This window comes from Notechis scutatus, chromosome 3 (genome assembly GCF_049901735.1).
Source record: "Notechis scutatus isolate UNSWTSFEM ecotype Mainland chromosome 3, rNotScu1.2, whole genome shotgun sequence".
Classification (NCBI taxonomy): Eukaryota; Metazoa; Chordata; class Lepidosauria; order Squamata; family Elapidae; genus Notechis; species Notechis scutatus.
The window spans coordinates 124,863,351-124,879,246 of NC_142011.1; the positions used below are offsets into that span (position 1 = coordinate 124,863,351).

The following is a 15,896-nucleotide window of genomic DNA, read 5'->3' on the forward strand; positions in this document are numbered from 1 at the left end:
ACATTCCAATTTCAAAGAAGGGCAATGCCAAAGAATGTTCAAACTACTGCACCATTGCACTCATTTCACATGCTAGCAAAGTTATGCTCAAAATCCTACAAGCTAGGCTCCAGTAGTATGTGGACCGAGAAGTATAGGCAGGATTTGAAGAGGCAGAAGAACTAGAGATCAAATTGCCAACATATGCTGGATAATGGAGAAAGCTAGGGAGTTCCAGAAAAACATCTACTTCTGCTTCATTGACTATGCTAAAGCCTTTGATTGTGTAGTACCAGGCCATCTTATTTGTCTCTTGAGAAACCTATATGCTGGTCAAGAAGCAACAATGAGAACTGGACACAGCACCACTGATTGGTTCAAAATTGAGAAAGGAGTTTGGCAAGGCAGTATACTGTCAGCCTGCCTATTTAACTTATATATGCCTTTATCATGAGAAAGGCAGGGCTAGATGAATCATAAATTGGAATTAAGATTGTTGGGAGAAATATCAACAATCTCAGATATGCAGATGATATCACTCTAATGGCAGAAGTTGAAGAGGAACTAAAGAGCTCGTTGATGCGGGTGAAAGAGGAGAGTGCAACAGTTGGTTTGAAACTCAACATTAAGAAAACTAAAATCATGGCATCCGGTCCTCTCAATTCCTGACAAATAGGTGGGGAAGAAATGGAGTTAGCGACAGATTTTATTTTCCTGGGCTCCAAAATCACCACAGATGGAGACTATAGAAATTAAAAGACACTTGCTCCCAGGGAGGAATGCTATGGCAAATCTAGACAGCATACTAAAAAGCAGATAACACCCTGCCAACAAAAGTGCATATAGTCAAGCAACCGTTGCAATATATGGCTGTGAAAGTTGGACCATAAGGAAGGCTGAGTGGCAAAGAATTGAGGTCTTTGAACTATGGTGCTGGAGAAGACTCCTGTGAGTCCCTTGGACTGCAAGGTGATCAAATTGGTCAGTTCTAGAGGAGATCAATCCTGACTGCTCTTTAGAAAGCCTGATCCTGAAGATGAAACTCAAATACCTAATCAGAAGGAAGGACTCACTGGAGAAGTGTCTAATGCTGGGAACAATTGAGGGCAAAATAAGAATGGGACGACAGAGAATGAAGTGGCTGGATAGAGTCACTGAAGCAGTCAGCATGAGCTTAAATGGACTCCGGGGGATAGTAGAGGACAGGGTGGGCTTGAGGAATATTGTCCATGGGATCGCGATTGGTCAAATACAACTTTGCAACTAACAACAACATGGAGTCCTTCTCAAGGACCAGGGATAAGCAGATGTTGTTTGACACTATTAAAGGTATTGTTGTGAGATTATTATTAACTGTTATAAAATACACAGTATAGTTTTCCTCTGATGTTACAGCATTTACTGTCTATCCGTTCCTGGTAAATTTTACATGCTGCAGTCCAAAACATGGCAACCTTATATGTTATGTTATGATGGGATTACAGTTCAAAAGTAATAAGAGAACATAAGATTAAGCTGTGCAACCTGACACCGCTGAAAGTAATGCAGAGATAAGAGTGTGCTTTCAAAACCTCTGTAGAATGAGCAATGAACAAGTATGCTTTTAGTAGACTGAAAATATCCAGTATCAAAGTCATAGACATTCCAGCTATGAGATCTTCTTCTTCTTCCTCTTGAGATCCTGATGGTGGCATTGCCCAAAGTTCTATGTTGATTTTTCAGCTATTTAGTTTTTAAATCCACTTTTTGAAATCACACTTATTACACAACAATATCATATTTTACAAATAACATGAATATCACAATTTCTACTCTTTCATTTATTAGACTTTTATCCTACCTTTATTATTTTTACAAATAACTCAAGGTGGCGAGCATACATAATGGTCTTTCTTCCTCCTATTTTTCCCACAAGAACAACTTTCTGAAGTGAGAAGGGCTGAGAGAAACTGACCCAACTGACTTTTATGATTAATGCAGGACCAGATCTCACTGTTTCCTGGCTCTTTTAACTAGCATTTTCTTATATAATTTTTTTTAAAAAAACTCAACAGTTATTCTCCCCAAGTAATAGAATATGAACATCATTTTTTTTTCAAGTGAACAGAGAGTCATCTGTAATTTAAAATCAGAACTGTACAAAACTGGAATTAGGACAATGAAAAAAAGGAAAGATCAGTCACAAAAAGAGATCAAACACTTTTGCAGTAATTTCATAGTTGCAAAGCTCGGAATGCTGCTTCAGAAATCAACAAGTTCTTATTTAAAGAGTACTCTATTCAGAAAACATAGAACCACAGTATCTTAGTTGCCAACATCTGTATAATCATTAGATAGCAGCATTATGATACAGAAAAAAAGTATTGGCATCTCTTTGTCATCTGGATTTTTGCAATCAGATAAAGTAAGCTGCTCTACTAGCATTTCCAAAATTGTCAAATTTAAGATATGTGGACTTCAAGTTCCACCAATGTTGGTTGAGGAATTCTGGAAGTTGCAGTGCAGGTTTTAAAAATATTATTCTAATCTATTACATGTTTTTGGATAGCTGGTTCCTTTGTCATTGATAGTTGATCCTAAAAGGCAGAAACTATCCACCGTTCACTGTCAACTTTAAGTCTGGCTACTATGATTATGATCGATCACCTTTATATTAATCTTACACCCATGCTTTCTTGTGCCCTGCAATTTTCCTTGTTAAAGCTCACTTATATTTTTTAAAATTTCCAGCTTTCAGAGTAGTATTATCAATATAGCACAGGATGATTCTGGCACATATTACCATCTGTGGTGGACTTGTATTAAAGCAAAAAGAAATTTGGGTAAAAATACACATGTGGTTAGAAAAGATGTCAGGAAAACATGTAGATCTGAAACCTGATTTTTTTAAAAATTAGGTATAGTATCAGAACAATTAGATAAACAAAATGTATATTTAATATTACATGTATTAACAGCAGCGAGGATTGTATTTGCTCAGCATTGGAAAAATGAATACCACTAAATGAAGAGATAATTAAGAAGATATTGGACTGTGCAGACTTACATTGAAGATCAAACAGAAAGAAGATACAGAATACTTTCAAACATGGAATTTATTTTATCAGTGGCTGGAAAAAAGGGGTAAAGATTAGGAATATAATTTGTATTGTTAAGCAAACAAAATAACCAGACAATATGATGTGTATTAAGCACTAATTAAATGTAGTAGTAGAAAATTTATAAAACAACAATAATAATAATAATAAAACATAGCACAGGATGTTGGTGTTTCTTCCTCCAGTTTTAAAACCATGCTCATTTTCTTCCAATCCAGCATCCCTCAATGCATATTTATAGATGTTCTCAATCATCCAGGTCATGGCTGTCCCAAAGGTGCTTTCTTTCAAAAGGCAACTTGCTTTCTTATTTTGCTTGAAGACATTTTGCTTCTCACCCAAGAAGCTTCTTCAGTTCTAATTGAATTGTGAAGAATGGAAGGATTTATATTCCTTGAAGCCATCTAGTCATTAACACTCTGAGTCATGGAGGCCATGTGCAGATTTGTCTGTGCCCTCAGGGTCACCTGAAACTGAACTCATCACCAGTCCCTGAAGGCATAGACAAATCTCCAGGTGGCCTCAATGACTCTAAAAAAGAGTGATGCCTGATGATGGCAGATGAGATTCTGCCGAAACATTGCTACAACTTTAAAAGCACAACTATGATGACATGGGAAAATACCTGAACAAAACTGAATACCATACATGTAAGTACCCACGAAAACTTAAGAAAACAAATATATATTTTTTCTTAAGTTTTCACGAGGGCCACACAAGATGCTACCACACTTCCACGTAGAAAGCAGACTCACACTCACACAGAAGATGAGACATGACCACGGACCAGAAGCTGTACCCCAGCTGCATCACTACCCGCTTCAAACCCCTCTGACCCACACATGAAGCGAACTGACGCCCACCATGAAGATGTGGCACGACCACGAAGCCAAACAGCAGGATCACAGCTCACCAGCTCAAATCCCCCAGCAACTAAGACTAACCTGAGCACAACCAAGCCCCCACCTGAACAGAACACACCCCCAGCCAATCAGAACACAGCCAACCCCCCAACCAATTGGCTGTGAAAGTCTGACTCACAGACGAACACAATACAGAAGCCTGATGATGGCAGATGAGATTCTGCCAAAACGTTGCTACAACTTTAAAAGCACAACTATAATGACGTGGGAAAATACCCGAACAAAACCGAATACCATACATATATACATATACATATACATATACATATACATACATACATACATACCGTATTTGCCGGCGTATAAGACGACTTTTTGCCCTGAAAACATGCCTCCAAGTGGGGGTCGTCTTATACGCCGGGAGGACTCCGACTCCCACTTCGAGCTTGAGTTGCAGCCAGGAGGGAGGCTGGGGGAGCGGTGTGTGTGTGTGTGTGTGTGTGTGTGTGTGTGTGTGTGTGTGGCGGGTGTCACTCGCCACGCGCTGCGCAACCTTTCCCCTCTTCCTTCCTTAGCGGTGTGGGGAGGAGGATTCGAAGATCCTCACGTGCGGCGACTTTTTCTTTTTTTCTTTTTGCACGCAGGTTTTGCATGCGGGCGGCTGTAGGTTAAGGATGGGGAGCCCCGGGTGGGTTATCAGGTTTACGGTGCTTCCAACATGTGCGAACGGTGGGAGAGCGGAGAAGAGCGAGCGAGCGCCCTGCTGTGTGAAATCCTGCCGTCAAAGCAACACTGGGGGAGGCAGGGTATAAATTTACCAGGTTAATGTAGCAATGGTGATTAATGCCCAGAACATTGTTTGCGGGTATTGGTGTGTGTGTGTGTGTGTGTGGTGGTGGTGGTGAGGAGAGGTTGTCCTTTGAATGCGGAAAAGTAGGTGTGACCTTGTGTAGGAAAATAAAGAGATCCTTTTAGCGTGTTTGGCTTCTTTGCCTCCCTCGTTCGTTTTGATGTGGAGATAATGGCCTTCGGGCGGGAGGGAAGAAAACGGTAGCTGGATCATTTCAAATTTCACTTACTCTCCTGCCTCACTTCAATATGTCTGAGCGACTCCAGATACTGGAAGACTTTTTGAATGAAAGTGTTACTCCATATATTTTTTTAAAGAGGGCCACTTGGGGAAAAAAAAAGATTCTAAGGAATTCCTTGTTTCTTGATTAAAGAGAAGGCATTGAATATACTGTTCCTTGGCAGCCTTTTCAGTGTCCGGGTTTTGGTGTGTGTGTGTGTGTGTGTGTGTGTGTGTAAGTGTGTGTGTGTGAGAGAGAGAGAGAGAGAGAGAGAGATCAGCTGTATTGAGAAGAGAACGTTTCCTGTGTTCTCATTTTATTTACAACATATTTTACGCTTAATGGTAAGCAATGAAAAATATTTTTAAAACTCATTTCTAAACTCCATAGCTATTGGCATATTCTTGGTTCAAAATTGGATTAGCTCATTTCAAAATTGTCCAAAGCAGAAAAGTGCGTCAAAAAAAAAAAAGTGCAAAAGTGGAAGGTGTGTGGAAGAGGGGGTAGTCTTATACGGCGAGTATATAACAAACTCTATATTTTGAGTGGAAATGTTGGGGGTCGTCTTATACGCCCAGTCGTCTTATACGCCGGCAACACGGTACATACGCAACAACAGCCCTTTTTCAGAAAATTGGTATTTCTTTATTGAGCAGAATATGATATGATAAAATTTGATACAAACTGGCAATAGGTTCCTTTCAAAAAAAATTAGAAGCATAAGTATATTCATGGCAATTTTTGCAAACTTTAAAAAAAGCTATTTTCTAAAAAATTTTTCCTTTTGCATTTCATCTGTACAGCCACTCACAGCAGCACTTTTATTTTTTTCCCCTTGCTCTATTTTTATCTCTGTGCTGCAGAAAGCAAGCTATTTGATTGGCTATAAGGCCGGTTACTGGAGCAGAGAACAAAGCTACTGCCTCACCTCTCCCACTTCACAGCTCATTGCCACAAAAAAAGTATATGAACAATATTTTCCAAGTAATCAGAAGAGGAGGTGTCACAATTCCCCAAAATATTACTTGATTTTCTTTAATAAAATATTGAAATAAATTAGCTTTTCACAGACCCATTCACATCCATAAAAATGCTAACAACTAAAAAATATATAAAATAAAAAATGGGAAGGTCAGAAAGTAATTTGTATATCTTTCTATTTTTTCCTTCCTTGCCTGATTCATTCATTTAACATTTAGATTTCCATATTTGGTCACCTGTATTCAACTTACCACATATATTTTCTGATAAACTGATAGCACACATCGTACCTACCTAGAGCAGAGGGAGAGAAAGCAAATTTGCTCCACTGTACTGAGAAATTAGCTGACCTCCTTTCCCTGAACTGGTACTTCCTTTTTATTTGATAATTATTAAAATTACTACGTCCCATTTCTCTCTTCAATTGTTTGGAGCCATGGCATTGGCTAATGGGCAGGGAAAGTTGTATTTGAGCACAGGTTAAGTCAGCCTGAGTCATCCTGGCTTATGAGAAAAGCAATATGCTTTAAACTATTAGCATTTGGTTTGTTCTCATTTGGGAGGAAAATTTCCAGGCAATTTAAAATTATAAGGGCTGTGTTAAAGAGAATTAAGGGAAGGTCAAGAAATCACATGTGGATAAAAACAAATACAAAATGTCAAGTTATTTAAATCTGAATTTATTAGTTGACCAATTTGCATTAAATAAAATGAAGATAATTGTAAATAACAAAATTGGTATCAGCAAGAACAGCTTTAGGTAAGTAGCAGTTTTTCAAAACCAGAAGAAAATTAAAATGCAAAATGAAGTGAACAAATAATCTTTTTATAGAAAATAGATGCTCAATAACATAAGAAGCTGTTTAGAAATGAATTGATTAGAGTAAGGGTAGATGAAGGCAGCCAAGGGAAGAAAGGCAGAATAAACAAAATAAACATCCAGTCTGCTTTCTTGGGGAAAAAAACAATCAGAAGAGGATCAAAAATTGTGGGAAACGGTTATTAGGATAGGTTTTAAACAAGCTATTGTTCCTATAATCAGGATTGTTATCTAAATTCGACAACAAATGATTGCACCTCCCCTTCTCCCCTCCTCTTTGGAATTACAATACTTTCTTTAAACACACAAACACACCTCTTTTAATAAAGAATGCTCCTGCATTCCCAAGCACAGTCAGAACGCTTATTCTCTCTCCTCCCATCCATTAATAACTATAAAAGAGTTGGAAGTGCTTTGAAATCTAATAAAAATATAATTATTCCGAACTGGCCTCCTATTGCAAGGGGTCCTTCAGCATGAAATAGAAAGACCAGATGCTACACACTCAAGCTACCCAGAATGGGAGGGCAAGTTTAGGACTAGGACCCATATAAACACTTCTCAGGGGAAAAAAAGAAAGTGGAACAACCATAACTCAAATCAAACAGGCTAAAAGGTCCCCAGCCCATGTTCCCTCTAATATTAATGAAAAGCTTCCTTTCAGAATGTTCAGGTATTACAATCAAATCCATATAATGATAATCAGCCCCTATACTCCCAAAAGTAGTTTCTTTTTATGTAGGAAAGTTTTAAAATTGATTTTCCCTTTTCCTCATTTAAAAATGAAGTTCTTTTGCCATTCATACCAGAGTGGTATTCAGCAGGTTCTGGCTAGTTCTGGAGAACCGGTAGCGGAAATTTTGAGTAGTTCGGAGAACCGGCCAATACCACCTCTGACTGGAGATTTTACAGTATCCTTCCCCTGCCATGCCCACCAAGCCACGCCCACAGAACCAGTAGTAAAAAAGAATGAATCCCACCACTGATTCATACTATTCTTTCAAATAGAAATGAACAAAAAGCTATAGTTATATCAATCCTATCCTGGTTCCCTCCTCCTCAGCCACCTGAAAAGAACCGGCAACAGAACAATTCTGCAACTATTCTCCCATCCTTACCTTTCCACTTTTGTCCTAATCAACAAGTCAGAATAGTAAACAAAATGCCATCACCATATTTCAAGGCTTTTTTATAATACTGCTGTAATTTTCATGAATGTTTTTTAAATGTATAATGTGTGAATATGTTCGCTGATTCTCTGCAGCTTCTCCTAATCTTTCTCAGGAATTCTAAGAACCGAACCTCAGATGGATTACACTTGAATGAATGTACTTTACCATTTACTATATTCAAGCATTTACCTGGAAATGTGAGGGCTTGAAATAATAAGGGCATGCATATAGCTCACCTCTACTCTTCCTGACCTTTATGTGTTCAGCTGGGCAATCTGAAGGAGAGTTGTGTTTGCATTTGCTGGAATGTGAATATACTTCCTGCATGATCCAGGATCCTAATAAAGCAGTACAGAGCATGTGTTTAAGAAATGTCTAAGTAGGGCTTATGTACTACTGTACTTCTATTCTCCTTTTATATTCAGCTAGTCATAGAATTAATTAGAATATTAGGTTGCAAAAGAAAATCCATGTAGATATTAAAATGTTATCAAAACACTTTTGTACATTAAAAGTAGTACCCTCTACGCATTTCCAATGGGAAAAATATTAAAAATATTTATTGTACATTAAAAAAAATAACACAATGATATTTGATAATGATTTATTACTATTACTAATTGCAATATTATAAAATCATGGATTGCTATACCTTCTAGGTAATTTGTATTCTTTCTACTCTGTAGTTGACTTGATATTTCCCTTTTTAAATAATATCTTTATAAAATTTTAAAGTCAAACATTAAAATACAAACCAACATAAAATGGAAAAGGGAAAGGGAGCAGTAAAACAAATTAAAAGCAACAAAATACAAGTAATATATTTATAACAAAGATTACCTCTGACTTTTTTAGTTCACAGTTACTAACATTTCAACAATCTCTCTAAAATTAAGCAAATAATACCAATATCCTAAAATACTAATAATCAATTTTCTAAAATACAACATATTCCTCTCTTAATTTTTAATTGAACAGATAATTGTCAAATATGAATAACCTTATATTTAAAAAGCTTACAATATTTCTCTAATCCAATCCAATCCTCAAATCATAGTCAAAAGTTGATTTTTCTTCTTGTCTTGTAAGTAATATCACAAATAAATAAAGTCTCAATAAAGGGCTGTGCCTTTTTTTAACTTCAACAAGTCTAAAAATTGTAAATTGCTTCAATGCATCTGGAGTTCTAAATACACAACCTCTTATTAGCTTTCTTTAAAGTTACTATAATCCTTTCAGAACCTGTTTGCTATTATCTGTTTGGAATTTCCTGCTTTTTGCTACATAGGTTTAAGCAGGTGTCCAACCTTGGCAACTTTAAGACTTGTGGACTTCAAGCAAAGCTGGCTGAGGAATTCAGGGTTGAAGTCCACAAGTCTTAAAGTTGCCTGCTATAATTGTATCAACTCATACTTGAAATACAACTACTCATTGACTCTTTAATTTCTTTTACCTGGCATATTTTAAAACTTAGCTTCTTCACGGTTATCTTCTTAGGGAGATGAAGAAAGAAAAGATAGTGTTGCAAAAATTACAGGAAGATACCAAGATATTTGTTCAATAGAAAGTTGTCTAGATTGCAAGATTTTATTATCGACAAGAGAAAGAAAATCACTTGAGACTCTTAACTCAAAATGGCGTAGTCTACATAACTGGTTGCAGTACATTCAAATAAGTAGCATATATATATAGAGAGAGAAATTTTTGAAAGACTTGATTGAATTTAAAAATCTTATTAGGGACATTTCAGGACTTAATTTATAAACTGTGAAGTATGATTCAAAACCTGAATAGGTCAAAGATTGTATGATTAAAGAGACGTACAATTGGGAAGAATACTAAATTTATTAAAGTCAGAAATAATTGATATATTTTATCATAGGTACATTACTCCTCATATACCTATGGTTGCTAAAATGGACAACTAATTTCTAAAACAAATTGGATGAATCATTTTTTATATGTGGCAGCAGTGCTAAAATACAGTAATTTTGGGAAATTCATATTCAAGTTCTTATTACAATGGAGTATATTTTGAAAATTGAATTCCTACTTTGAGATATAGTTAGCAATTTTTACTGAGCCTCATATTACTTCATAGTATACTGAATTAGTTTTACATATAATACCTTCAAGGATTATATGCCCTTTAGTGAAAAAAAGTTTGATTCCTTCCATGGAAGAATGACCAATACCTAACCAAATAACTAATGATTAGACGTGGAGAGAGCTCACTGGTGGCCTTACATTGCAATGAACAAGAATTTACATTCAATTTCACAGCTACTAAGATTGTTGGCCAAGCAAGAACAAAAATAGCTAGGGCAATGATTGAAGCCTGGGAAACAGGCCTCTTGTCAGTCATCAGGAGTGTTGCTTTATCAGGCATTTAGGAGCTGAGGATGCAGCAGCACAAGGAAACAACAACCAAAAGTACACATACAGACTGGGTGAAACCAGGCTCAACAGCAGTAACTGTGAGAGGGATCTTGGAGTCTTAGTGGACAACCAGCTAAATATGAGCCAGCAGTGTGCAGCAGCAGCCAAAAAAGCTAATGCAATCATAAGTTGCATTAACAGAGGGATACAATCGAGATCAAGTGAGATACTAATACCACTCTATAAAGCCTTAGTAAGACCACCCCTAGCGTACTGCATCCAGTTTTGGTCACCACATTATAAAAAAGATGTTGAGACTCTAGAAAAAGGACAGAGACTACTACTGTACTGCTACTGTACACTATATTATTGTATGCCACCTCAGCAAATGGCAGCAGCTCTGTCCAGTCAGTTTGCTGGTAGTTGACATAGCACCTCAAACATTGCTCCACCATAGCATTGGTCCATTCTGAGGCCCCGTTAGTACTTGGATGGAACACCGAACTCAACCATTGTGAAGACCCAATGGACCTCATGAACTCCCTCCAGAACTTAGCAGTGAATTGGACCCCACCATCAGAGATAATTCTGTGAGAGACACCATGCAATCTGCAGATATGCTTTATAAACAGGTTAGCCAGCTTTTGAACCAAGGGGAGTGGTGGGCTGCTGCCAGTTCAGACCAGTTCTAATGAACTGGTAGTTCCAATGATAAGCTGGTTCTGCCCACTCTACCCTGTCCTATATTTCCATCTTTTTCAGCTCAGCTGATTTGCTTGACACAGTGGATTACCATGCCTCAGCTGTTGTACTCACTGGGGATGCCCTAGAAGGTAAGCTTGTAGAGGTTGAACTCAGTATTTTTTTAATGCTGCATGTGTGTTCAAAGAGTACACTCACAGAACCAATTGTTAAAATGGTTGCAGCCCATCACTGGTTAAGAGGTGAGCTGGCAGCCGACCCGTGGTACAGAAATGTACCACGGGTCGGCTGCCAGCTCACCTCTTAAGCTTTGTGTCTTTCCCCCTCCATCAGTGGCTTCTCTCCGCCTGGCCTGACCCCTAGTTATGGCCTGTGAGTCAGGCTGGGAGGGGGGAATCATTTTGTGAACCACCTCTTCATGCTTGCTGTGGTACTATGGTTTATGTGACAAAGTGTCTGCTAATGTGTTCTTATTTCCTGCGATGTGCTTCAGCTCAAAGTTGTATCATTTGAAATATTGTGCCCAGAGGACCTGTTTCGGGGAGAGCTTTGGAGGTATAAGCGCAGGGCTGTAAGTTGCTCTCTGCATTTTTTTGGAGGAGAACGGCTGCGACAGCCATGTAGCTGGCATTGGCTTGGATTACAAAGAGGCGTTCTGGGTCAGGGGGTTTGAGGATTGACTCCTTGGCGAAAAGCCTCTTCAATTCCTTGAAAGCCTGCTGACATTCCAGGGTCCACTATAGAGGCTGACTCAGTCATTGTTGTTGAGAACCGTTTTTAGCAGTTTGGTGATTGGCAGGGCGATTTTAGGAAATGAGGGGATAAACTGCCGGTAGAAGTTCATGAACCCCAGGAAGCTTTGCAGCTGTTTTCGCATACGTGGATGTTGCCAGGCTAGAACAGTTTTCAATTTAGCCAGGTCCATCTCTATGCCCTCACTCAATACCCGGTAGCCCAGGTAGTCCAGCCAGGTCTTGTGGAACTTGCATTTCGACAACTTTACATTTAGTTTAGCCGCAAGGAGTTTCTCCAACATTTGCCGCACTAACTTCACATGTTCCTCTAGGGTCTCTGTGAAGATAAGAATGTCACCCATGTACACGAGGACTCCTTTATATAGGTGCTCGTGTAGCACCTCATTTATCAATTGCATGAATACTGCGGGAGCTTATTGCAGCCCAAAGGGCATCACTTTGAATTAGAAGCTCCCCAAGAGGCAGTAAAAGATGGCTTTCCACTTATCCCCTTCTTTTATTCGTACCCGGTAGTACACCTATCGCAGGTCTAGTTTGGTAAACACCTTCCCCTTGGCCAGGTGAACCAGCATGTTTCTCATGAGAAGAAATGGGTAGGTGTTCTTCACACATACAATGTTTATTCCCCTAAAATCTATGCAAAGGCACATTGACCCATCCTTTTTCTCCTTAAAGAGGACTGGGGCGGCCACTCTAGACTTAGCTGGATGGATAAACCCACGGGCCAGGTTAGTGCTGATGTACTCTCTCAGCTCTTTCATCTCTTTTGGGGTCATGGAGTACATTTTTGGCTTGGGTAGCTTAGCCCCTGGTACAAACTCTATGGCACAGTTCGTAGGGCAGTGGAGGGTAGCATGTTGCATTCCTCCTTGCTGAATATTTCTGCCAGGTCCTTGTACTCTCTAGAAATCTGGGGTTTGGCCAGGGGCTGCTATGAAGCAGCAGTGGCCTTCTTGTTCTGCTTAGCATTGCTGCTTCGTTGGGCTGTCTCTCCTCCAGCATTTGCCTGAGGGGGCTCGGGGCCTATTCCCAGCCTTAGTTTTCTGTAGATGCCCTGCCACATGATAGTGGGGGCCCATTTGTCCAACCAGGATAGGCACAGGATCACAATTTCCATCATTTTTGATGCTACCATGAAGCGGATGAGTTTCTTGTGCTGGCCCATTTCCAGTCTTATGGGTTCAGTGAGGAGGATACCCCTACCAATGATCCATCAACCTGTTCAAAATGCATGGGCCGGATCATTGTCTTAGTCCTGATGTCCAGCTTTAGAACAATGGCCGGGCTGATCAGATAGCGAGTACACCCCGTGTCTATGATCGCGTCCACTTCCCCTTGTGCCCCAGTCTTGGGTACTATTATCCACACCAGGATGACAAATGGGCCAATGGCTTTCCTCACCATTGGGTCATTCTCACCTTCGTCATTGCTTTTGTAGGTGATTGGCATTGGGGGCTCCTGAGTTGGAGGTTTCTGTCCCCCAGAGGGGAGATCTCAATGTCTTGAAGTGTAAATCACCCCTCTCCCATGCTCTGCTCTGCTGTCTCCTTGGCCTGGTCAAGGGGCCCTCTTCCCCTCTGGTTAGGGGTGGGAGCCAGCCTCTCAGCCATCTTGCTGTCTTGGTGGTTATCATTCCCACCATCAGTTGGCCATGCAGAGGTTCCGGCTGGTTGGGCCTCACACTCCCCAAGTTCCACTCGTTTGCCAAATAGGTGTTTGTTGAGTTGGGCCTCAATCTGCTGCTGGGTCATAAATTGTAAACTAAGGGGGTGCTTGTTGGGCTGGGCCCCAATCCATGGTTGGGTGGTAGGTTGAGGGACTGGAAGAACCTGCACCTGGGGCAGCAGTAGGGCTGGTGTGGGAATCCACTGCTCTTGGAGCCAACCATACCCAGGGTGGCAGAACCAGCCAGGCGGTGCCAGCCAACTCGATTGGGGCCATGAATGACTGAGTGAGTTACTTCCCTCCATAAGCCTAGGTAGGCACCACTCCCTCTCTAGACTTTCAAGGCTACCTTGACTGGGCGTCTCTGGTCATTTTTCCAGGCCCTGGTTGAGCAACAATCTTCGGCAACCCCAGGCATCTGCTCCTTCCAGGGCCTGCCATTCGGGGTCTTCCCATGGCCTTTCTCCAGAATGTGATTATCCGAGCCATTGGCTGAGCAGGCTCTCAGCAGGAGCTGGTGCTGGGGCATGCAGTGGGCTGGAGTTAGCAAACCACCGTGACAGGAGCCAGCCAGGCTTGGGGCCACCATGTTTGCTGGGCAACGCATCAACTGGCCAGGGCCTCAGTTAATTGGGAGACCCCACCCCTCTGCTACACATCCACAGGCTCCCAATCTGCTGCAGGGTGATAAGCGTGTGGGGCAAAGAAGCCAGTGCTGCTAGGGATGTAGCCCATGGAACCTGGAGCTGACCATGGGTGGAATTACAGTCCTCACAAGGTGGCGCTTGTTCTGTTGGCTGGAGCAGTGGACAGCAGGAAGGGATGGCCTCTCCGCAGCATGCAGTCTGGAGGTTCCCAGTTCCCGACTCACCCAGGCCAAGTTGGGGCTGCATTTTTGTCTGGAAGTGGATGGCCATGGTTGTCGTTCCCTTCTTGCAAACCTCCCTCATCAGCCAGTGGGGTAGATCTGGGCCTCCACCATTCTCTTTCGCCCAGCCTGGGCCTCCGGCGTTCAGCATTCTGACACTGGACGTAGGCTATGTAATTGCCCACCATGCACACTCTCCCACTGCTGATGCTGGCCACCGTACCTCCAAGGGAGTCTGCCATCCTTTCAGGCTGTCATCACAGTACCTGTTCTTTCTGGTCCCTTCCTCCTTCATTGTGTTGTCTTACCTGAGTCTTTCCACTCCCTTAGAATTCAGGCGAATGACTGGACCTCAGGACCCTGGAAAGTGGCTCCAGTTGGAGCAGAGAATTTTGGAGAACTGGCTTAATGTGAGTGTTCCAGGAATTACAGCCATTTCAAATCAGAACTCTGAGATAATTCAATTCCTCAAGGAACAATTTTTATTGGAAATACCATCCTGGTACAAATGGTTACAATTCTCTCCTCCTCTTGGGGCCGGCCAGCCTTTGGAATACCTCTGACTCATCAGAGAGCTATTCTATTTTGTCTACCAAATTCCTTCTATTCCTTCCCCCTTCATCCCCACACTGTGTCAACCCGAAATCCAGATATGGGTGTGACATAGGGTATATATCAAGTTCATGGAAAACAACTGGTATATCTCTAGTACTGATTTGGCACGGGGTTAGAAATCAGGATACTGTGAGTTCTATTCCCACATTAGGCACAAAGTCAGCTGAGTGACCTTGGGCTACTCACTCTTGCTCTGGGCCTTAGGAAGGAGGCAGTGGCAAACCACTTCTGAAAAACCTTGACAAGAACACTGCAGGGATTTGTCCCGGCAGTCTCTGAGAATTGGGCATGACTGAATGGAAGAAAAAAATAACCAGGTACTGTTAGCTTAAAACTAAATAACAGTTTAATTTTTTGTTCAAAAATAATGATATATTGAAAAATTGTAAATTTTATGACATTTTAAATCCCTTGTATATTACTTTGGGTATTCTACCCTTTTATTCATTTTACTTGTCTTTTACTTTCTCTTTTGTTCATATTCTCACCAAAAAGAGGTATTTAGCTCAGAAATAACTGGTAGTCATTTAAATTGGTCTAATATTAATCTGCTACCTGGAAGTATTTTGTATTAAAAAAGTATTAGTAAATAATTTTGTATTCACCAAAGTTTCTTGATTATCATAAAAGGCAGTCTTATTCAAAATACAGTGCAGCAATCTAAAAAAGTCATTATAGCATGGATTAAACCCAGATTATCTTTATGATATAAAATACAGATTTATATTACCTTAAATAGAAGACCTTATCTCTGAGGACATGTTATTCTAGTTATACAAATGGGGCCATAAGCAACAGAAGTAATCGTTTGTCCTGTATATTTTTGGGACAGCCAAACACATAAATAGGGATGAATTTTATTGCATAGAATCCACTGTATCATACTCTATGGCACATTAGTTTAAAAATATTACAAGTTCAAAAGAAAT

The 15,896-nt window shown here is 40.4% G+C and overlaps 1 protein-coding gene across 16 annotated transcripts in view; it reads right to left on the reverse strand.

Moving 5' to 3' along the window:
• CTNND2 (catenin delta 2) overlaps nucleotides 1-15,896 on the reverse strand; it is a 492,160-nt gene that overhangs the window by 355,494 nt on the left and 120,770 nt on the right. The window contains exon 1 of one of the 16 annotated variants that reach the window (XM_087961154.1): nucleotides 8,220-8,310. The exons of the other annotated variants lie outside the window; for them this stretch is intronic. The gene's annotated coding sequence lies outside the window, so the exon portion shown is untranslated. Of the gene's footprint in view, nucleotides 1-8,219; nucleotides 8,311-15,896 lie in introns of those variants that run through there. 16 annotated transcript variants of the gene reach the window in all.